Raw genomic sequence first — 23,195 nt, forward strand, 5'->3', positions numbered from 1 at the left:
GTGTGGGTGTGGATGTGCGCGCGCGCACGCTCATCGTGGGATCTGAGTGCCAGAACCCCCTCCGCATTGCTGGAGTAGTCTCTTAGATATGTCCTTCAGACCCTTAGGGCTTTACAGGGTGTGATTTGAAAATCCTTGACTTGTCTGACTTTCTGACCTCATTTAACCCTGTCCATAGTCCACAGACCAAGTGTCCCCACATAACAAATGGTGAAACGGAGGCCAAAGCCCCACAGGTTGGGAGTCTAGAGCATGGAAGCCTCGCTCTGCAGGCCTGACCTTATTGTCCTTCAGCAGAGATGCATACGCTGCAGCAGCTGGTAGGGTGGAGGTTTCTGGGAACTGTGGGGACTATCCCAAAACAGATCACGACCCCCCCCTCCCCATGGAGGGCACACCCACACTGGCCCACAGAAACAAAGCAAATCATAGCTGTTGGGGAAGCAGGCCAAGCTCAGCGAGGCAGAGCCAGACTGGGATCGTCGCTCCTCTCCAGGGGAATACCGCTAGGCTCAGGTCTCTCCTCCTCCACCTCCCGATCGCCCAGGCTTCTCATCTCCTCCTAGCAGGGAAGACACACAGGCTGCCAAGTGCCTAGCAGAGAACAGACACGGTGCATGCTGGCGGTCTCGCTTCCTCCCCTGCTGCCCTTCAGGTCCCTGGCTGAGCTCCTGCCCCAGGGTGAAAGAGCGGGGCCCAGCTGGAGGGCAGGGAATGAGTGCGAGTGGAAGCTGAGGGCAAGCAAGGGGAGGTGGGTTGGTGGGATGGGGGTGCCATATGCCAAGCTGGAGGAGCAAAGGCTGTTGGGAGACTGTCATGGCCTTTATGAGCAAGTCTGCTTGGGAACCCGGTTTCCACTGATGTCTCTTTCTAGATAAGACTCTTTTCTCTAAGGGCCAACTGCAAGGTAAGCTATAAAGGGAAGTGCACACAAACTGACCCTAAGGGTAGGGGGCCAGAAAGAAAAATGGGAACTATCTCAGACCCAGAGAGACCTGTCTCTGTCCTCGGTGAGTGGAAGCAGATGGTGGCAGGCCAGCACGAGAGGCTCAGTTCTGGAGACAGGGGAGACCCAGCAAAGCAGCCTGGGGAAGACGGGGAGGACGAAGAGAAGGCAGGAGACGTCCAGTGTCTCCTAAGCGCCGAGCCAGTTCGCTGGAGGCACTTCCATAGCTCCCGCCAGATGGGGCTGGGAAGTGGGCCAGGCTGCGGGCCGCAGGGCAACAGGGCCGAGTGGGGACAACACGAGCCCTGGGACTGCAGCTCCACAGCCCTGCAGCCTGGGGTTTGCTTAAAGTACTTTTGCTTTCTTCTTATCCTAGCCTCCTCTTTTTCTTTTGCTCCCCTCACACTTTATTTTTGATTGAGTCACTCAGTGGAATTTTGGGTACGTATGCGTCTATCTCCACGTTCAAAGATTTGCTAAGTTCTAAGATTATTTTATTTTATAGAATAGAAAACTAATACTCCTTAAAAAAATGACTAAACCTAAAACGCTTAGAAATGTCAAGAAGTTCTTGAATAGAATCATACTTTTATTCTTTTTCTTTCTTTCTTCTTCTTTTTCTTTCTTTTTTCTTTTTTTGCTTTCCCTGAGGAAATTTAGCATGTACCTGTCTCCCCCTTGTGGATTTACTCTTATCTCTTGGTTTTACAGTATGTACTAAAATCAGAGACTTTATTGGGGACTTCTTGTTGCCTTGTCTCCCCACTGTCTTTCTTTACACAAGAATAAGGAGCATTACTGTAATTATTAAAGCAAAAGCTTTAATTTTCTGAACAAGTATTTCTTGATTCAATTTCTTGAACAAGTATTTTGAAATGAAGTTTTAATTGAGCCCTTTATAGTGCCAAAATTTTGCCTGTAAAATCAAATGCTTAAGGATTTAGCATTGGTGGGGCGCCTGGGTGGCTCAGTCGGTTAAGGGTCCAACTCCTGATTTTGGCTCAGGTCATAATCTCAGGGTCCTGGGAATGAGCTCCGTGTCAGGCTCTGTGTTCAGTGGGGAGTCTGCTTGAGATTCTCTCTCTCTCTCTCTCCCTCTGCCCCTCCCCCTGCTCATACTCTCTCTAAAATAAATAAATAAAATCTTGAAAAAAAAAAGATTCAGCATTGGTTTAAAGTCACTTAATTCTTCAGTGTTAGGATGATTTATTCCCTCAATTTTATGGTTAAGGAAGGAAAAGGCGACCACGATGAAACTAAAGTTATGTCTCTTAGAACAAAGTCCAAAGTTCTTTCCAGAATTGTTAGCAACCATGACACAACACGACAATACTTCATATTAATTGATCATTTGTTTCTTGCCCAGCCTTGGGCCAAGCACTTCATCTAAATTATATCGCTTACTCTTGGCAATAAATTTATTAGTTTGATTTTAGTTAGTTTGATTTTAGCTCCTACTAAAATCAAGGTTTAAAAAGGTTAAATACTTGTTTAAGATCATGCAAGCAACTGCTGAGGTTTATATTGGATTCATATCAATGATCATACATGGAGACTGTGATACAAAGAATAACAAAAGCACATATTAAATTGCTCCCAATGTTTGGTCTTTAGGAGATGAGCTGAGAGATATATAAATAATCCATAAGGCTTTCTTTTTTTTTTTCTTTTGAAATATTTTGAAGATAATGGGCTTGTAAACAATGTGGGTTGATCATATTTTATAATCATTTGCCAGGTTAAACCAAACTTTAATATATGGAATACTTAGGATTAATAATAGAGAGACACCCCCTCATGCCACAAATGGGAGCTGGGACCCAGATGTCAGGACGCGGAGATGGTTGCCTCCTGTCATTACTGCCCCATTAGCACTTCTGGCCACACCCACCCCACTGCCTGTGTGAGACGGATACTACAAACCAGCGCGAACATGACATGACAGAGCTGCTTTGCTGATCTGGAAACCCCTGGGGCTGGACAGCAAGAAAGGGTAGGGTGACAGAGGCTTTTTTGAAACAAGTCAGTCTTTTCAAAATTCACTGTGCCATCTTTGTCTATATTTCTGTAAAATGTCATTCTGCTATCTGTGAACCGAATCTAGGTCTACGCATATGAGACGGAATGAAGAGAGCCTGTTGGTTGCCTCCATCAAATTATAGAACCTTGATTACCTGGGTGACTCCTTTTCTCATCAGTTTGAGTCGAGAGCAGCCATTCCTGTGAAGGACTAATCTATGAGGAACAAATCTATGACCTCTATAGCACTCTTCTCCTTTCAAAGAGCATCTGGTATAATGGAGAAGAAACCATGGGGCCCAATAGTCATTTTTCTGAGTAGAGACAGCTGGTATTAATTGCCAAGAAGGCAACATAAACACAGAGCAATGCCAGCGTGGCTGGTGAACGAGATCAGGCATCTTAAAGTGTGAAGATGAAAATGACAGCCTCTGAGACTGCAGCTCACATTGGCTTAGTGTAAATATTGTGTTCAAATTAGTGTAAATATTGTGTTTCCTTTTAGTCAATGGGCTTGAGGACAGCGTATCAGGATGCTTTCTGTACCACTAGCCAAAAAACCCAAGCTCAACTGGCTAAATAAGGGGACAATTTATTTTCTCTCAGAAAAAAAATAAGTGCTGAGGCAGCTCCAGGGTTGATTAATTCAGAGGTAAAATGAAGTCATGGAGGATTCATGTTCTTTCTGTGTTGTCACTCTGCAATCTCATTCTGTCAGACTCATCCTCTAGCTTACTGTACTCATAGTCACAAGATTGCTGCTGTGGCTCCAGGTATTACATGCAGATATGAAAACATCGAATAGAAGAAGAGATGATCTCTTCCTTAGACTTTTTTTTCCCCTAAGAGTGAAGGAAACACTTCCTAACATCCCCCAGTAGGTATTTGCTCATCGCTTATTGGCCAGGACTAGATCACACGCCCATGTTTGAAATAATCACTGGCGAGAGAAATTGCACCACCATGATTGGCTTAGACCAAACAAGATTCATCCTTGAGTCATATGGGAGAGGGACAGCCTCTGGAATAAAATAGGGGCCCCTTCATTATTAAAAAAAAGGGGGGGTGACTATTGTGTTAACAACCAATGTTTGCTACATATGGTTTGAAACATGTAAGTACATGTACGTGTACTTTCATTTTTTTTTTAAGATTTTATTTCTTTGGCAGAGAGAGAGATAGCGAGAGCAGGAACACAATCAGGGGGAGTGGGAGAGGGAGAAGCAGGCTCCTTGCACGGTGCGGGGCTCGATCCCAGGACCCCAGGATCATGACCTGAGCCGAAGGCAGACGCTTAACGACTGAGCCACCCAGGCGCCCCATATTTTCATTTTTGAAAACCATTTAAGGATCCTATTTATAGTCCAGACCCCATTTCAACCATATGGAATGTAACTTGGCAGAAATAACCATACCCAACACCTATAGGAACTTCGAATGAAACACCTCTGAGAAAAGAGAGAGAGAGAAATCTTTTGAATCCAACTCTTCTGATATTAGGGAATTATAAAGATTAAACAGTATTTAGTACGGTCACTTTACATTTCAGTCGGACAGGGGGCATTCCCCAAGCAGCTTTGAGAGCAGTTTCCAGACCAACAGAGAGAAGAATGCCTATGAAGTCATTATTTCAAATTATGTTTATGTGTTTTAAATCATGCTTTCTGACTATAAAAGTAATTTTATATAATAAAAAATTTAATATTTACCACATTACCTATGTGTGCGTGAGAGTGTGTGTGTGTGTGTGTCTGAGAGAGAGAAAGAGAGAGACAGAGAGAAGGTGGTAGAATGAAATTGTAGTTGTTTAGAAAAAGTGCTTAATAAGACTCTTGTATACAGAAAATGAGGCTCTAGAGCATGTTTAGAAGGAAACAGCAAAGAGACAGTGAAATTGCCTTGCATGTGAAACGAACAGGAGTGTAGTTATGAAGAGAAGTGAGGGGAGAAAAGAGAGAAGACGAGAAGCGAGCAGGGTAGCAAAGGCAGGAAGCTACAGTCTGTGTTACAAATGAATTACAAACGAGCAATTTCTATGCGGGGCGATCGAACAACTTTTAGGAACAAGGCACAAAGATATCTAAGACTTCAGTTGAATGTATGTGATATAGGATCCTCTTTGGTCACCCCAAATCTGTGTTGTCTTGCTTCACATCCTAATGCCTCGTGTGGGTGTTTGGGGGGAAATAAAAATGGCTGAATTCCACCGCTGTATCAGCGTGCGGAAGGGATAGAGAAATGCCACCGTGCTGATGTTTGCATGAGATGCAAAGTTTAGTAGAAAAAACCTGGCACCGCAAATAAAACCAGTAAAACCCAGAATGCACAGAAATCGTAGAGATGGCCCCAAACTCCCATTGGGATTTAGAAAGGCGGCAGCAACAATTTTATTTAAATCTTAAAGGCAGAATGGTGTCAACTGATACTTGGTTTGCAGTGATATAATGAAAAATAATCGCAATGATGCTGGGCATAGTTTTATGTACTGTTTTTCCCCCATGTGTCATAAACATTTCCATATTTAAAAAATATATAGTCTATTTAAATCTGGAATCTTAAAATCTTTATAATGAGTTGTATCCTATTTCAATACAAAAATATATAACAAAATTGTGCAGGCCCACTATTCCAGATGATAGCGAAAGATATTTGTATGGCCCTTATAAATTCATTAGAGTGGGTTTGGACATATATTTAATTTTTATTGTGTACCTATAAACAACTAAATGCTGAAATAGCCAATGATTTGCCCCTTGAATTTTAAATAGCAAAATTGCATAAAATGTGTTAACACCTCAAAATAGATGTACTGAGCTGAGTTTAATTGGTGTGGACAATTAAAACAGATGTGTGTCTTTTTTTTTTCCTTCAAAATCTATTCTCCTCTTCTACATTATTCTTCAACTTTTGGAGGTTATGATCCTGCCTTATGCCATGAGGCTAGTTGACTATATTTTGAAATGGGTATAGATAAATTATCTTGGTAGATGCAAACTCTTTAGTTGTTTTAATGCAAAATATTGATCTCGACTATTAGCTTTTCACACAAATAGATGCATGGACCCGTGATTTAATATGTGAAAGCATTAGTTGGAGCACTGGCTCAAAACCAGGGCTTAAGACTCTTGCCCCTCCTTTCCTTCCTTCAGGGGACCTCTTCTCTGATGCTCCCAGCTTGAAATTATGATTTTTAACCCTGAGGCTTAAGGATTTTTCTGAAACATTGTGTAAAACAAATGCAGACCACTGAAAACAAATTAATGCTTGCCTTTTAGTTTAAGGGGCCAAAAACGCTGTGGTTCTAAAATCTGAGGTAATGCTAAGCTAATGCTGTTTCTCCATGCCTAGTCCTGAAACATCCTTCCCAGTTGAGTGCTGTCACCAAATCTCTCCTTCTCTCCTACCTGTGGGCTGGAGGCCCCCAGTTAGCCTTCATAATTTTATAGGATATTCGGGAATGATGCAGGCACAGAATACTTTTTCTACTTGTGTGCATGTATTACTGCTTGTTAAATGTGCAGAGATACTACTGTGATGAATAAAATACAAATTCATTGATAAGTACTATTAAATTAATAGTAGCCTTTCCTTTCTAGAAAATTCTGTAATCAGTGAGATACTGGAAGTATAACCATTGTCACGTGGCCATCTGATAATTTCTTTTCATGTTTAAGAAAGTGTTTGCATAATAGCAAAGGAAAAAAAAAAAAAGGAAACAACCTAAAAGCCTAACATTAGAGCTTTAGAGACCTGGTTAAACAAAAGATGCTATGTTCTTATAATTGGAATGTTAGGCAGCCATTAAAAACCTGGTCATAGAGTAAAATATTGAATGACAGGGAAAATATGCTAACAGAATACTATTATAGGGAAAAAAGCAGGTTATAAACCATTATCACAGTATAATACTACCATTTAACAAATTATAGATAGATGGATAGAATATCAAATAAAAGGATATCAGTATAAGACTATTACCATTTATCTTTGGTAATGAAATTACAACTTTTCTTTCATGGAAATTTTTCATTTCTTTTCATTTTCTAAATGTTCTGTAATTCAGTTATAAGAGAAAATTTAAATTAATTAATTAAAAAAATTTTTATTTAAATAAATTTATTTTTAAGAGTCTGTTTATTAAAGAGTTTACTGTTGTCCCACTTATAAATAATTGGTGACCCTTGCTTTTTCAACCCACTAGAAATGTTGAAGTTGTTTAATATTTTGGGTGTGTTGAGACAATGGTGATTAGCTTTTGCTTGCAGCCCTCTCCCTCACCCCATCGTCCGTGGCATGACAGTCCCGCTAATGATGTGACTTGCGGCCTGTCACCGCAAGTGGGGGAGAAAGCACAGCTGGGCACTTCTTTCTCAGGGAACAGGAGAGGTCTTTTCTTTTTTTTACTTTTTTTTAAAATTTTGTTTTATTATGTTAGTCACCATACATTACATCATCAGTTTTTGATGTAGTGACCCATGATTCATTGTTCGCGTATAACACCCAGTGCTCCATGCAGTACGTGCCCTCTTTAATACCCATCACCAGGCTAACCCATCCCCCCACCCCCCTCCCCTCTAGAACCCTCCCTGAGGCACCTGAGAATCCTGGTAGGAAAGCACTCATGTGCTCTGCATCATAGAGGCAGAAGAAGGGGACGCTTCCAGAGCAATCCAGGAGAAGGGGCCAACACAACGGACAGCAGCCTAGAGAAGACCTAGGAGCAAGGGCACAGAAAAGGGTTTTAAGAACTCTTCTGCCTGCCATTCCGTCCTCCTTTCCTTCCAAGTCTCCTGCCTCCACACATAGTGTGAGGGGAGCGGGGAGCAGGGCTAGTCCTAAAGATCTTTTGAGAAGGTTCAAGACCCCCTAATGTTTACAGCAGCAATGTCCACAATAGCCAGTCTTTTCTTTCTGATGGCCATGAGAAGAGAGGGAGTAATTTAAAAGGTGCGTTGCGATTATAAAAAACCCTCCCTTGTTTCTTAAAAAAAAAAAAAATGTATGCACATATGTGAGTGTGAAACACACACACACACACACATATAGTGTTTTTCAATAAGGGAAAACTGTAATTAAAACCAAGTGTTGCTCTGGGCTACACTGGGCCATTACTGTCCCTTCTGCTGAGCTGCCAATGGACAGAATTATGTTGCCGTAAGGACGTGACTGTTCAGGGCCAGCTGTCAGGCAGCAGGGCAGCCCTGCACGCTAACAAAGCCCTCATTAAACGGTTCGCTCAGAGTAATTCGCCTGCTCTCCCTGCCTTTCTACCAACTGCCAACTCCTCCCCTCGCCCGCTCCCCACAGACCTCCAGTGGACACTATTAATCACTGGAAGAGAAGTCTGTGCCATGTGTGATGGGACGGTGACTTTTTTTAATACCACATGTCTTCATATTCTTTTTATGCCCTATTTCAAAAGTTTTTAAGCGAGGTTGGTAGCTAACATCCTGTGCTATCATTCATTCCACAGCAAAATAATAATTGCTAATTTTCTTCTTCAGAGAACCAGAGCTTTATCAAGAATAATATTATGCAAATGACTATGCAAATGTCAACCAGAGGAGTATCTGGGAAAAAAGTTCAGATAAAACCTTCAGAACACATCCAAAGTTGGCTGAAAAAAATAACTGAGCATTTTAAGCTATAAGGTCACTATGGTAGCATAGAGAATTTATTACTAATAAGAATCTTATGTGAGAAAGCTCCGTGCTCAAAATAAAAGAGGTAGAGCACACGTTAGTATTTACTCGAGCTTAATTTATTTATGATACGAAGATTGTCCTCGGCAACTGTTAAGTCTCCTTGGAGTGGGTCTCTTCATCTTTTATATGTTGTCTAATAGTCCAAAATGCTTAATGTTCAAACTTCTATTAGCATTAAGAACTAACCCTTTATTTTTTCTGCTGAGTATTTTTCGTATCATCAGTATTTTTAGCTTTTTCTTGTTGAATATTATTGAGGAAAGGCACATGGAAATCAGAGAAAAATGCTCCATTCTTTCAACACTTAAGTTTTAAGATATTTGTAAAGAAAGCCTGTCCTTAAAAACCATGTTCTTCCTCAGTATATACCCTCTGGAGCACTGGGGGAAGAAACCTGACTAGAAGGAAGGATGAACTCCAACACCTTTTATTTCACACAAGTGATCTATGTATATATTTAATAATCAAAAAAGGAAAAATTGTTATTTAGTAAGTTTATTATTATTTATTAAAAGTATTATTTACTAAGTAAAGTGGTAATAGCCTCGAGGTTTTATTTTTGTTCTTTTTTGAACATCAATTCTTGGGACGCTTGGGTGGCTCAGTCGGTTAAGAGTCTGCCTTCAGCTCAGGTCATGATCCTGGGTTCCTGGGATGGAGCCCTGCATCAGGCTCTGTGCTCAGCGGGGAGCCTGCTTCTCCCTCTGCTGCTCCCCCTGCTTGTGCTCTCTCTCTCTCGGTCTAATAAATAAATAAAATCTTTTTTTAAAAAAAGAGCATCAATTTTTGCATTTAATGCAACAGAAGAGTATTTGAAAGACCCTTGCTTTAAAATTTACATAAATAAAATCTATACCCAAGACTGACCTATGTGATAGCAGAAGGAAAAAACAAAGGCCTTTCTGCTCTAAAATATCTCACCCACCCCAGTCTGAAATTCCCACTGGAAAATCCCTTTCTACAATGCAAACATGTTGCCGGACAGTAGTGATATATTGATCTACATCTGACTCATGGGAGCCTTCCTGAAAATGTGGATCCCTGAGCCCCACCCAGTTCTACCTCATCAGAACCACCATGTTTGGGGCCTGGGACTTGTGTTTTCAACAGACTCAGCACTCTAAGGTGCTATATTTGACCATGAAAAATTAGAAAGGAATAAATAAATTATTAATTCCTCTCTACAACCCCTCCCAAGGAGACAAAGGAGAGAGTAGTTTTATGATAGTGGGTGGCTCTGGGAGTGGGTATGGAGGGGGAGATGGGCCATAGTGAGAGTTCTGAGGTGAAAAGGGGATAGAGAACGGAGAAGAGAGAAGGAGACAGTTCTTGGAGAAAACGTCAGTGAATTGACACTTTTGTCCAAGGCCAGACACCCACAGAGGTTTCTGGGGTAATAGAGTTCTGTACTCAGGGGCTAAGGCCTTGGAGTCCAGAGGACCTGAGGAGGGCCTCAGCTACTACCTATACTAACTAATAGTTCTGGACCTCAGTTTCCTCATCTGCAAACTGGGTATAAAAGGATTGAAAGTGGCTGAACAGGGAAGACAAGATAGCATGATGGTTAAGGGCATGGCAGTTAGCGCTTGCAGACGTCATGCTTCCAGACAAGGTCCCAGCTCCAGCACCTAACTCCTTGCATGTCCTTGGCTGGTTATTTAATGTGTCTACACCTTAGGTTCCTTATATATCCACTGGTGCTAAAAAAGGTAGTATCTACCTCATAGAGTGGTAGGAGGGGGATTAAATGAGAAGATACACATAAAGAATCTGTAACAGTACCTATCATTTAAACACCTCAGGAAATGTTACCTTGCATCATTATTTCATATAGAAAGCCGCCGGCACCTGGTGGGAATTTAATAAATGATAGCTATTATTAATAGTAATAATCACTCTTGGCTTCAAGACAGGCTCTGTTGCCAAAACCCTCTTGCGCAATCCTGGCCGCGCCCCTATGCCTTGTTACTAGTTTATCATAATAGTGCTATGGAGGGTATCTGTGATAACACCTGGTTAGAAGACTGATTAGCTCATAGAGGTACATGCATGCGTAATTGGGCAGAGAAATATCTGCGTGGTTTACGAAGGTGTGTGGGTGGAGGGGCTGACTGCCTGGGGCAGGCTGCAAGCTGCTTCCCTCTCACCCTCCATAAGGAGAGCAGAGCAGCTGTTGGTGTCAGCCAGGTAAGAGCTGATCTCTCAGACATTAGGTGTCAACCAGGTAAGAGCTGATCTCTCAGACTTTAGGTGTCAGCCAGGTAAGAGCTGATCTCTCAGACGTTAATGACATACTTAAAAAAAAAGAAAAAAAAAAACCCTTGAAAATTCAAGAATTGGACTCACTCGATTCAAAGTCTCTCAAGTTCCCTCAGGTTCTGTTGTTTGTCCCCTTGAGTTGAGCTACCCAACAATCCCCAGAACAATGGTACTTCTTTTTAAAGGCTGGAAACATTGAAATATTTTTTTTTTCCTCTGGTGAATACTGTTTTTAAATCTCTTGTTCTCAAAACTCTAAAATTTGAAATTTGTGCCCAGTTCATTATCCTCTGTTGCACATAAACCCGGCAAACCTTGTAGAAAAATACAGAATATACATGAGCTGTGCTTCCTGCTGGGCATTGCTGTAATTTGTAGTTAAATGGAAATTAGAGTGGGGGCATAAGGTACTCACTGATGAGAGAGAAGGAGGGAGAAGGAAAGAACACAGATTATTAAAAGAATCCCAGGTTAGTCGCTGTTTCACATGGGGCAAATGAGACCCTAGCAGTCCCTGTGGGGAGGTCTAAATGGCACTCAGGTAAGAGAAATCTCTGGTGTAAGTATTACAAGTGGGATTGCCATGGGTCTACTAACTTGGTGTTGCAAAACTAAAATGACTGGATGCTAGTTACTGTCTTGGATCACATTTAAGGCTTTAAAAAGATGTCATGGATAACATTGGCTAGAGACCCTTAAGGAAATAGGTACATTTCTCTCATGGCTCAAGGTAAGTCCTGCAGTGGGTAGAAAGAGAATGCCTATAGACTGGAGAGCAGGTCTCAATGTTCCTATTGCTTAACTCTTGGTTTACTGGGAAGTGGGGCTGGGGATCCATCTAAAAACCTCCCAGGCATTGTTCTCTTTTTATTGAAACAGACAGCCTGCTTGTTCTCATGGAATGCATGAAAAGAGTAAGCAAATATGAAAATGCACAGCATAACCCACAAAAAATCTTCTAATTAATAAGAGAAGTGTTGAAAGAGGAAATAGGAAGGATAATCCTTTCCATATAAATAATCTAAAAACAGTTATTCTTTGGATCAGGGTGAAATTAATGTCACTACTAAAGTTTCAGATAATCTTAATAATTCAGGTCAACAAATATTCATTGACCATCAATTGTATGCTTGGGTACAGAGTGATAAACAAAGAAAGACAGGCTGCCTTCAAAGGCCTTACATTCTATAGTTCTTAAAAAAACACAAAACCCAACCCCCCCCCAAAAAAAACCCCACAAAAAACAAACACTCAGAAACCAAAACCTTTGCAAATATAGCATCTACAATACAAGGGTACATGACATGTAATAAGTGGCATTTTGTGGGCCATCTACTCATAGCTACAGAGAACGCAAGAGAGTTTTAAAGATTCGATGGCTTGGAAGATAATCTTGAAGATGACATTTCAGTTGTGCCTTAAAGGAAGCCTCATACTTTAACAAAACTGGAGGGAGAGTCCTTCTCAAATAAGGTGCAGCCCCGTGGTCACTGGGCTTAGCTGGACAGTGTGTGAGAGATGTGTCAGTTGGCATCACGTTAGGAATTTGGACTTCATGGGCACATAGTGAACAATCAACATGTTTGAATAGGGGAGTGACATAATCAAAGTGGTAATTGAGCAAGTGTGATCTGATGGAGCAGGGCAGGAAGGATTGCATCAGGAAGGGTCTGGAGGCTGGAGATCAAGCAGAGGGTGCTATGAGAGCCTGGGTGGGAAGTGAGCTGGTCCAGAGCTAGGGTTTCATCCAAGGACACAGAAAAGAAGAAATTATAGTCAAATTTTATGGCTTAGAAACTAATGTTTATGAATGAAAAACAAATTGAGATGAATGAAAAAAGTATTTGAGTACCAGATAGAAAGCATCTAAGTAGCTTTGCTAGAATTTGAGGTGACAAACTAGTTGCTTCAATCAACTCTGTAAGAATAACATACTGTAAGAATAACTGTAAGAACAACCACATACCCAGTATTTCTGTTGTTCAACTAGTTCCTTTGTGACAGCTTCTAGGAATAGCATAAACTAAAACCTAAAAATACATATATACTATTTAGTGGTATGTATGCATGTTTATGTATTTTTGTGTGTGTGTTCATTCATTAATTTCTAGGTGAGGAGGAACTTTTTTAGTTTGAAAATGGCAGTCTGAGTTTCATCAAGATTGGAGCTTAAAGGGGAATTATGAACTATTATTTGAAATATTCTTTTTTTCCTAGAGGACGACTTCTTATTCCAGAGGAAGTGGATAAAAAAATCCTGATAATAAATTATGTGGCAGCCGAAGTTTAGCAAGTTGTTCTTTTGTAATTTGTGCCACATGAGAATCCTGTTACCTGCTACCACTGACATCTACTGGGTAAGAGCTTTGCTTAAGTCTCCCAAAGAGAGGAAGAGAAATTGGGAAAATGAGGTTTGACATATTGGTTTTAACTTGTGATAATAATGGGTATTCAGAGTGGAAAAGAAAACTTGGAATTTCGAGAGGTATAGGAGGGAAAGGGAAGGCATATGATACGGGCTACTTCGATATATTTCATTCCTTATTCATTGATGCTCTTCCCCCCCTTTCTTCTACAAAGAGTTATAAATAAGAGAAAAATAAAAGAATTGACAACAAGGGCTTAGGTCTTTGGTCATAACCCATTGTGGGAGCATATGCTCCATATAATATTTATGAGGGATAATCTTTGTAGTTGGTAGGAAAGTGGTCTTGGGTGCTGCTACAGATTAGAAAGTGCCTGTAATTATGGATCTATTTCCCTAGGCAACTATCATTTTATAGGTAAAGGTCGTGTCTGTAATCTAAGATCTTTAACCCTTTAATACGACACTGAAAGAAATCACAGTCTTCAGAGCCTTCCGCTCCCAAAGAGGCTGTCTTGAATCCTTCATTTAAATATGGTTCTTCTGTTGCACTGCCTTTTCCAGAAGACCTCTTGTTTATACTATTTGCTTAATTTCTCTCTCCTCCCATTAGTTATTAAGTTTCACAAGTATATATATAGCTATCTAGCCCCAACCCCTTCTTTGAGCTTCAGATTCCTGTATCCAACTGCCGAGTCAATTTTGCTACTTGAATATTTATTAATTGCCTCAAATTTATCATGGCCGAAACAATAATGCTTCCTCCTCAACAAACCTGCTTCTCACCCAAGGTTCTCCATCACCAGGTTTCTTGGCTGAAAACCCAGGAGCCATCTTTGACTCTGCTCTCTCCCTCACACACCATGGCCTGTCCACCAGAAGTCCCTGTCACCTCTAACGCTCAAATATATCCTAAATCTATCTGCTTCCCTCTCTCCCCATTACCATCCTAGTCCTATCAGTCTTACCTTTGCAATGGCCACCCAGCTTGCCTTCTTGACAACATGATACTTGAAAAAGATAAATCCAGTCGAATCATTGCAGTTAGAAAAAATTCCAAGCCCCTTACCTGGCCTGCCAAGACCCTATGTTACCTGACCGTTTCTGTCACTTTCTCCTTCATTTACTTCAATGGGTCAGTCAGAATAGGCTCCTTCTAGACTCTCAGAAATACAGAGCCTTTGCAAGCATCTGCCTAGAACTCTTCCCTGCACCTAGTCTTATTTGCCCTGAAATCTCCAGAACCAGAAAGGGTGACTAAAATATGGTGGATACTCGACAAATCCTTGTTGGCGGAAGGAATGGCTATAGTTAGCATGACAGAAGTCACATATTGTAGTCAAGGGTCATCGAGACCAGGGCAAATCCAGATCCCCCAGAAAACTCATCAAAATGGAGGGAGAAAATGTAGAAAACAAGACCAGGTCTATTTATCCATAAGGAGGTTTTTATATATAAAATATTTTAACATATGATAGGAATACATTATATTCCAGAGCTCACATGATCACTAAGGAACTATATAACACTTTTCACAACTCTTTTATGACAATACTAAAATATTCCTAAAGATAAGAAGTAATGTTTAAGAGTACATTCCAAGTATATTTGTGCCTTGATTTTTACATGAAAAACCCATAATACCCAGTGTTTTATGTATTTGAATATGGGAATTTGTGAATTTGAATATGGGAAAATTGCAGGGGCATTGCGAATGAGAAAACTATCAAGCTGATTTTGTAACATATGCTGTGGTCAATGGGGAGTGCATACCAGACCACTTTCTAAATCAAGCCCCAGATCAAATGCATTTTTTAAATGAAATGAAACATATACAAAATACTAGTTTCACTATTGGACAATAAATAATATAATTAATCCTCCTCCTTAAGCCATCTCTTCATCAGGAGCACAATTCTCTCCTTTCATAAAAGGCTGACAATTGACTTTGTCCATGGTTGAAGGCCAGTTAACAAGGAGCAAGCCTGTTTATTGTATCATTCACTTCATCTTTCTCTCTTGCCCATTTAAAGACACATAGAACAAACTTTTCTAAAGAAACCTTTTAGCTTTTCTTCCCTCAGGATTGCTATTAATAAGTACATCAAAGCAAAGAAAATTTGAGTTATTTTAAAATATGCAGCTCATAGTAATGAATTAATTACCATACAATACTTAAAGCTTTGATTATTCGTACATGAGAGCTTCTATTATTAATGATTGCTTATGAAATTAATCTTTCTAATTTCCATTATGATTCAAATTAACTTGATTAGTTGGTCTCATGATTCACATTTCTATCAACCTCTACTTTTAATTTCTGAAGCATGAAATGACATAAAATGTCTTTGGGGAAAAGAACTTAAAATTAAGATTTTTCTTTGATGTACTAAGTAAATGAGTTGAATTGGATGAATAGTAATTGAACTTTGTTTTCATTCACACACTGCCCTCTGGTGTTTAAATCTCTACATTGCATGTTAAAATGAAAACCCAAAATCAAATGCAAAAAGTTAGTTGCTTCATACATGCAAAATAATGAAGCTGGACCACTTTCTTATACCATACACAAAAATAAATTAAAAATGGATTAAAGACCTAAATGTGATACAGGAAATCGTCAAAATCTTAGAGGAGAGCACAGGCAGTAACCTCTATGACATAGGCCGTACGTAGCAACTTCTTACTAGATATGTCTCCTGACGTAGGGGAAACAAAAGCAAATATAAACTATTGGGACTTCATCAAAATAAAAACTGCTGTACAGTGAAGGAAACAATCAACAAAACTCAAAGGCATCCTAGGGGATATGAGAAGATATTTGCAAATGACATATCTGATAAAGGGTTAGTATCCAAAATATATAAAGAACTTACCAAACTCAACACCCAAAAAACAAATAATCTGGTTAAAAAATGGACAGAAGACATGAATAGACATTTTTCCAAAGAAGACATACAGATGGCCAACAGACACATGAAAACATGCTCAACATCACTTGTCATCAGGGAAATACAAATCAAAACTACAAACCACCTCACACCAGTCAGAATGGTTAAAATGAACAGCATAGGAAAAACAGATGTTGGCGAGGATGCAGAGAAAGGGGAACCCTCTTGCACTGTTGGTGGGAATGCAAGCTGGTGCAGCCACTCTGGAAAACAGTATGGAGGTTCCTTAAATAGAACTACTCTACGATCCAGCAATTGCACTACTAGGTATTTACCAAAAAGATACAAAAATACTGATTTGAAAGGATATATGCACCCTGATGTTTATAGCAGCATTATCAGTAATAGCCAAATTCTGGAAAGAGCCCAAATGTCCATTGACTGATGAATTGATAAAGAAGATGTGTATGTGTGTGTGTGTGTGTGTGTCTATACATACATATACATAATGGACTGTTACTAAGCCATAAACAAGAATGAAATCTTGCCATTTGTGAGGATGTGGATGGACCTAGAGAGTATTATGCTAAGCGAAATAAGTCAGTCAGAGAAAGACAAATACCATATGATTTCACTCATATGTAGGATTCAAGAAACAAAACAAATGAACATGGTTTGGGGTGGGGGGAGAGAGGCAAACCAAGAATCAGACTCTTAACTACAGAGAACAAACTGAGGGTTGCTGGAGGCGAGGTGGGTGGTGGCGGGGGAGAGGGGAGAAGGGTTAAATGGGTGATGGGTATTAAGGAGGGCAATTGTGATGAGCACTGGGTGTTGTATGTAAGTGATGAATCACTAAATTCTACACCTGAAGCTAATATTACACTGTATGTTAACTAACTGGAATTTAAATAAAAATTTGGAAGAACAAAATTAAATTTGTTCAGTTGAAAAAGAAGTTGCTTTTTTCCCCTTTTCCATTCTTTTCTTTTTTAATTTAAATTCAATTAGCCAACCTAAAGTACATCACTTGTTTCAGATGTAGCGTTCTTGAGTTGCGAAAGTACATTTATCTTTATGTTTGGTCTAATAATTATCAGCCTTACTGAGATTGTGGCTAAATGGATAAAAAGTTCAAATGGCATACAGACTAATGGCTTATAGAGCACATATTTGTGTTGACAGGATACAGACTGTCTTTTTAAGAGTTCACATGGAGATTTCTTTTAAAGTAAAATCACTCAGTACTAAATAGTTCCTTCATTTCCCCTAGATTTTTTCCTTAAGACTCTAGTGTTTTCACCAGAGATTTTGACAAAGGAGAATTTAGTGATGATCTAGTGCAGGCATGAGGAGCAATTAGGCCCTCAATCAGGGCTTTGTGCTTATTTAGGAATTATGTAATCTTAACAAATATACCCCAATTGCTTTAATTGAACATTTCTTTTTTCCTAATCTTCTCTCCCTTGATTTGAACTGAAATCAGAGTTAAAACTTTTTCTTTTTTAAAGATTTTATTTATTTATTTGAGAGAGAGAGAATGAGAGACAGAGAGCATGAGAGGGAGGAGGGCCAGAGGAAGAAGCAGACTCCCTGCCGAGCAGGGAGCCCAATGCGGGACTCGATCCCGGGACTCCAGGATCATGTCCTGATCCGAAGGCAGTCGCTTAACCAACTGAGCCACCCAGGCGCCCCAGAGTTAAAACTTTTTAAATGCTCTCTCTTTGTTTAGGTTGAATTATCTTTTGGATTGGCTGGAGATTGGATTTGGGGATTTAATTTTTTTTATTGCTTTTGAATTTATTTATTTTTGATCAGTCTTTTACTCATTTTCTTCTAAACGATGACTGTAATCATGATGCTTTTTCAAACATTGTGAATCTAATTCTACTTGTTTGGTAGAGTTGATTGAGGAAATTCAGTGAGGTCCATGACCAGGATATGGAAATGATAAATGTCAGCCTGAGGAAATTTATCATTTTATTACAATATGTTCACTAAGGGCAAGTCATTCTGAGTAATTAGCATGGTGCCATCATGGAAAATCTACTTTGGGGACTGATATGTTTTTTTGTAGGTAAATGTATTCCCCTGAATCCAGAACACTTCTCAGACATACTAATGGGAACATTCCCTCTTCGGGAGTGAGGGTGACCTCATAAATGTCTATTGACACTAAAAGTGTGACCCAGAACATCTTTTCATAAATTTCCTGCTGCCGGGTAGTGATGTACAACACCCAGCAAAACTCCATCTCCACGTGATCTCCAAAGTATGGAATGTTTCCTCTTAGAGGGATTTATACCCTGGAGAATTAGGATAAGCAGTCGTGTGATGCTATTTCTTGAAGGAACATAAAGGATGTATACCCTGAGAAAGAAATGTGTCCTGGAGATCACCTGCTTAGATGTGTTTGGTAAGCCTGCTGGTATATCCAGGATGTTCCATATCTGAAGGTTTATGAGGGCAGGGAGCATGCTTAGTTTTGCTCACTACTGAATCCCCTATATCTAGCAAAATGTCTGGTATGTAATCAGCATTCAGTAAATATTTGTTGGAGAAATGAATGAGTAAAAGTTTTGGCATGATAAAATCCAAAGCTTCCAAATGATTAATAATTTTAATGATAAATAAATTTTTGATAGATATTTTTAATATGCTACTGTTGATATCTATCACCTATCTGTCATCTATCCATCCATCCATCTATGATATATCTATATCTTATGCCTAGAAAAAGATTACCTAGAAATCTTCTTTGTGAAGAACTGACATCAGTCTTCTTTTTTTTTTTTTTTTAGATTTTTTATTTTCTGACAGAGAGAGACACAGTGAGAGAGGAAACACAAGCAGGGGGAGTGGAAGAGGGAGAAGCAGGCTTCCCACCGAGCAGGGAGCCTGATGCGGGGCTCGATCCCAGGACCCTGGGATCATGACCTGAGCTGAAGGCAGACGCTTAACGACTGAGCCACCCAGGTGCCCCATTAGTCTTCATTTTTATACAGAAGGTGTTGAAGTCTTCAGCTAGGGACTCCTCAAAGATATTTGAGGAAAAGCTGGCCAACTGATTGGCATGACATGGTGAGGTCATTATAGTTTGGGGTCTGGCTATCAGCTTGACTAATTCGGAACCTGGATAATGTGGCTCAATCACTGATATTACTACTATTTCAAAAATTACCGCCACCACCACTATTACTACTAGCTAATTAGAGGCTTGATCATGTGCCAGTTCAATGTATTAAGTACCTCATTTAAACCTCATAACAACTTCCTGAGGTCAAATATTATTGCTTCCATTTCTATCGATGAAGAACCTGAATTTCAGAATGGCTGAGCAGTTGCTCTAAATCGCACAGCCATGCCCAAATAAGAACGAGAATAATAATTTTCTTAGAAAAAAGAATGAAACTTAGCTATTATAATAATGACATTAAAAAATGTTCCTGGTGTGTTAAGAGAAAAATTATGCCCCCTCAGTGTTACACAAACTGTGGTTTACGTAGTCAGTCCTGTCTGTGCATCTGTGTAACTACAGACCCATCGTCTACTTTGTGAATGTGAAGCCCCAGTCCAGTATCTCTCTCCCCTTTCCCTGGGTCCCTCGATAGACAGGGCATGCGATCTCTTTGGGATGGAGCAGGCCTGTCGAGATCTGAGTTTTCCTTTTCTGCTAGAAAGTCACTGGCTACTTCTCTGCATGACGGTAACTTGGCGGTCCTTTCTTCTGAGCAGAGGGCGTGCATGGTCTGTCCTCTGGCAACGCTGTGGAGAATAACAAGATTTGGATAATGTGGCTTGGCAGATACCGTGTGTGAGCCTCAGCTTGGAGTCCCCAGGAGGAATGTGGAGGGGCTCTCTCAGGGCCTGCCTTTGTTAAACCCTCTTTTCCCCAACCATGCAGAAGTAACCTGAGCACACTTCCCCCAGGCCTATTGCATTAGAATCTCCCCAGATTTGGGTCCAGTATCTTTGAAAGTTCCCTCAAGGATGCAGATCAACTAGATTGAGGAAAGACAAGCTAAAGTTCCTGAAATTCAGGCCTGAAAGAATTAAGTCAAGGGAGAAAGTGGTGATCTCCTTTTCATAAACACCTCAACCCCTGCCTTAGACACAGCCAGTGTCCTGACAGACACCTTCTTGGCTTTCTGTGATGACGGACAACCGGAGGCTTCAAATAATATTCATTGGGAACACCGCCATTAACACAAACATTGCTTCAGGAGGAAATCATAATGATAATAATAATAATAACAACAATCACTTCGCACTTATTATGTGCCTGGCATAGTCTAAGTGCTTGCAAGTATTATCTGAATGGATTTTATGTGTGTGTGTGTGTGTGTGTATTAGATAATTATAGTGGGATATAAAGAATAGATAAAAGAATTATTATGTGAGGTCAGGGCAGGAGTTTGGTTAAGGAGAGAAGTTTTGTGAGACAATAAATAATGAAGCAGAATATTGTTTACTTATTTGCTTTTTCCTTTACTACACACCCCTCCTCCCAACCCCAGACTTTGAGAGCTGAGAGCCGTGAAGGGAGGGGAGGGACTTCGGTCTTGTTCACTGTTCTGTATCATGTGTGTATTTCAGTGCACGGCAAAAAGGAGACTCAAATATTTGTCAAACATATGAATGAAAGGGGAGTAAAATGCTCACTTTCACTGATAACAAGTTTATTTTCTGTGAGAAAACCCTAAATGGGAAGCCAAATTACATTTAGAATCAGAGCAGAGAGAATGTTCTGGAAGGTATTGTGGCTGGTGACACCACACTAACATGGTGTCCATTGCCTTGACTAAGAAGATCCGTGACTGGAACACCACCTTCCCTGAACAGAGTGAGTTTTTGTTTTTGTTTTTGTTTTTTTAAATAGCAGGTTTATTGAGATATAATATTGAGATATAGTTTACATACCATAAAATTCACCCTTTTAAACTGTAAAATTCCACAGTTTTTAGTATCTTCACAAAGCTGTGCAGCCAATACCACATTCAATGTTAAGATAGTTTCACCATCCCCAGAAGAAGCCCCGCACCCACCAGTATTCACTCAGCCTCTGGCAACTAGTTATCTACTTTCTGTAACTATGGATGTGCTTATTTGGGACATTTCATACAAATGGAATAATACAATATGTGGGGTTTTTTTTTCTTTTTTTGGTCTGGCTTCTTTCACTCAGCATAATGTGTTCAAGGTTTATTCATGTTGTAGCACAAATTAGTCCTTGATTCCTTCTTATTGCTGTATAATATTCCATTGCAGGATACACTGCATTTTGTTCATACATTTTTCAGTGGACAGACATTTGTGTCATTTCTGCTTTTTCAACCACTGTGAATAATGTTGCTTTGAACATTTCTTGTATGAGTTTTGGTGAGGACGTGTATTTTCATTTCTCTGGAGTATCTACCTAGGATCGGGATTGCTGGCTAATATGGTGACCATGTTTTACTTTTTGAGGAACTACCAAACTGTTTTCCAAGATGCACCTTTTTTATAATCCCATCAGCAGTGTTTGAAGGTCCCAGTTTCTCTATATCCTCTCCTATACTTGCTATTCTCTTTTTCATTTTAGTCATCCTAGTGGGTGTGAAGTAGTAGTATCCCATTGTGGCTTTAATTTACATTTCCCTAATGATTAATGATGTTAAGCATCTTTTCATGTACTTTTTGGACATTTATATATCTTCTTTGGAGAAATATCTATTAAATCCTTTGTCCATTTTTCAGGTGGGTCAATTGGTTTTTTACTGTTGAGTTACAAGCGTTTTTTTTTTTTTTAATGTATTCTGAATACAAGTCCCTTATCAGATATGTGATTTGCAAATATATTTTCCCACTTTGTGCATTATCTTTTCACTTTCTTGGTGGCATCCTCTGAAGCATAAAAGTTTTAAATTTTGATGATGTTCAATTTATCAAGTTTTTCTTTTGTTGCTTGTGCTTTTGGTGTCATATCTAAGAAACCACTGCCTAACCCAAGGTCATGACACTTTATGCTTATGTTTTCATCAAAGAATTTTATTCATTGTAGTTCATACATTTAGGTGAATTTTTACATTTTAAGTGAACTTTTATAATATGGTGTGAAAAAATGGTTTAGCTAATGGAATTCTTTCTTTTTGAAACTTTAAGAAGATCATTCTTTTCAGTGTACATGGTCTTTCTTCAGATATTGAGTAGGCGGCGATATTTTTTTTACACCAAGCCCAAGTTATTCAGTGTCTGGGACCTGTTTTTCTGGTATATTGACTGGAAAGGTAGTCTGTCTTTTAAGGTGACTGTAGATTAATAATCATGTTCATCACGTGTTGGCTGTTTGAGAGAAAATATGGTCCTGGATTCTTTGCAGTGGGGTGATAACAATGATTACCTATATGTTGATCGTATAGGACATATTGTTTTGAACTTTTGGTCATGGTAAGAGGACGTAATTTATTAATATATAAAACTTTGCCTGAACTAAACTGAAAGTGATGACCCAGAAAATAAGTATCTTAGTAGCCCTTTACATTTTAGGATCTTAGGAGGAAATGTTTTGTTAATATCAACTCAAGTTTATGGCTGTTAGTTAGGGGTTTAACAGGACAACATTTACACTGGAACTTATGGAAATGTGACTGTTCTCTAACTGGGTTACAAATTGACTCCTGAGGATAACTCATGGCGATATAATTAGCTGGTTAAGACTTGCGGTCTGGGCTTCCCAAGCCCCCTGGTGGTGAAGATGAGCCATGTGTTCCTGTTAGTTGCTCCCTGGGTTACAGTCTAAAGAGCTGGAAGCTGACAGTTCACTGTAGACAATTTTCATTTGGCAACTGAGTTTTCCCCAGTCAACAAAGCATAAGGTCACTCATTCTCAGAAAATGGGAAAAGGGACATTTTTTAAATAAAATCTTTTTGGGGGAGGCTGGGTAAAGATCAGGGACCAAATTAGCATATTTTCTAATTACTGTACTTGACGGATTCGCGTACGCAGTGGCATGGGGGGTTTATCCATAGGT

This window comes from Neomonachus schauinslandi, chromosome 3 (assembly GCF_002201575.2).
Source record: "Neomonachus schauinslandi chromosome 3, ASM220157v2, whole genome shotgun sequence".
NCBI classification, from domain to species: domain Eukaryota; kingdom Metazoa; phylum Chordata; class Mammalia; order Carnivora; family Phocidae; genus Neomonachus; species Neomonachus schauinslandi.